General features: G+C 34.5%; 1 pseudogene; it reads left to right on the top strand.

Moving 5' to 3' along the window:
• Positions 1–665: 665 nt before the first annotated feature.
• Positions 666–784, top strand: LOC124886858 (annotated as a pseudogene).
• The last annotated feature ends 1464 nt before the right edge of the window (positions 785–2248 follow it).

Raw genomic sequence — 2248 nt, 5'->3', positions numbered from 1 at the left:
AACTGTGCTTGTTGATTCTTTATGTCAGCCGCAAATTGTGCTTGTTGAGCCATTAACTGCTTAATTAACTCCTCCACATTGCTATTCTGAGCAGTTTCCTGATTATTATGAGTTGATTGTGGATTTGATTGCATTGGTCCCTTATACTAATTTGTATTTTATGCCTGATTTCCACCCCATGAGAAATTTGTGTGGTTTCTCCAATTTAGATTAAACGTACTATCAAAATTCTGTTAACCCTGATGATTTGTATTCCCTACATAGTTGATTAAATCTGGATTAACAGAACATGCATCTTTTTTATGCTCACCACATCCGCAAACTTCGCACCATGAATATACCTATTGAACTGAATTTGCTATAGTTGCTAGTTGTGTTGCACCCAACTTTAAGTTGTTGAGCTGAGTAGTCATATTATTCTGCATTACTGCAATCTGTGCCTGTAATGCAGTGAATTGATCCACCTCCAATACCCTACAACCTTCTTGGGAGCATTTCTTGAGTCTGTATGCCAATTAGGATTTCCTTGTGTGATTTAATTCCATAATGTATATAGTTCTTCATACATTTTCTCCAAAGTTTGGCCTCCTGCTGCTGAATCCAAGAGAATCTTCGCGTTAGACTCAAGGCCTTCTATAAATATGTGCACTAAGACATCATTCGATTGATTGTGATGAGGATAATTTCTGACCATGCCCTTGAATCTCTCCCAAGCTTGGTATAAATTTTCTTATAAATTTTCTCTATCTTTCTATCTGAAAATCAATATCTCACTCCTTAATCGTGCAGTCTTCTGGGATGGAAAGAATAAAATAAGGAAATTTCGAGAACAATCTTCCCATGAAGTGATGGAGTGCGGTGGTTCATCCTATAACCACCTCTTTACTTCCCTCATTATTTAAAAGGGGAAAGTGTCAATCTGGCATAATAAACATTTACATCTTCAGGAATATATGTATCACTTATTTCCTAGAAGGTATGTAAGTGCTGCTACAAATCTTCATATGAAAGTTCATGAAATTCACCTGCAGATTTCAACAATTGCACCATATTTTGTTTCAATTCCCGCTGACCTCCTAGTTCAGGCTTTCGAATACTGTTACAAACATGGTTTGTAAGTGGGATTGACACCTCATGAATAGGTCTTGCATATGGTTAAATAGGAACAACTGTAATAACAGGAGCTGGAAAATTTCCATCATTTGGATCAGCAACAATTAGATCTCTTATTTCAGCTATCTGTCCCTGTTGAATGTAATATTGAGCTCTTCGCCTTGATGAAAAATTAGTTTCGGTTCTGCAAAGGGCTATACTAACTCTTTATACCTAGCTAGTCCAATGTTCAGCTAAACCTGCAAAAATTCAACCGCTAAGATCAAGTTGTTAACACTTAAACTTATTATCGAAAATCAAAAATTAAGCAATTTACTAATTCAATTAGATCTTCGGCAATGGTACCAAAAACTTATTGCCACTCTATGCACACACGAGTGTAAGTGATCATACAAGTAGTATAAAGACTTAGACAGTTACATATTGTTCCCACGAGGATCAATAAACTAGAAATTTATTCAATCTTTAGTTTAAGACAATTGGGTATTAAGTGCTTGAAAGTATCAAGATGATTTTGATTTTGTCAATAAAATGTAAATTATTAAACAAGAATTAATTAGTGACGACTAGAGGAAAGAAAGCAACGATTGTAATCAATAATGAGGATGATTCCAGGGTTGAGGCATTTCAAACAATCATACAATTCTCTATTCTTATCACAATCTAGTTAGTTATCAGGTTGATGATTCACAAGGTTTATGCAATAATCTTAGTCTCCCGACCTCAAATCTTTTGTCTATTGAATGTTGTAGCTACAACTCCCACAGAGATAAAATAATTCTTCTAATTCATAAAGCTATCTTCTTGAAATTGAACCAAGAAATGCTCTAGGTATATCCCTATCCTAGATGCTGATTTAAATCATTTATTTCATAAAAAAATAAGAACCTTGCTCCCTAATTTCTTCGTTCTATCCTACGATTCTCCTCCCGGATGCACATAGAAATATAGATTTATTCTAATGGTGGCTAATCATTAAAATAGTAAGCTCAAGAAATTAAGAACAACCCAGATGATAATCCAAAATAAAACTATGAATAAGAGTATCAAAGAGTAATCATGTTTTTAGCCTCAACCCCAGAAATAAGGTGCTTAGCTACTAATGTTTGAATTCGTGATCCAAAATAAGTAATTA

Source organism: Capsicum annuum, chromosome 8, assembly GCF_002878395.1.
Source record: "Capsicum annuum cultivar UCD-10X-F1 chromosome 8, UCD10Xv1.1, whole genome shotgun sequence".
Lineage (NCBI taxonomy): Eukaryota > Viridiplantae > Streptophyta > Magnoliopsida > Solanales > Solanaceae > Capsicum > Capsicum annuum.
The sequence above is the reverse complement of the archived record's forward strand: the minus strand, read 5'-3'. Positions and strand labels throughout refer to the sequence as shown.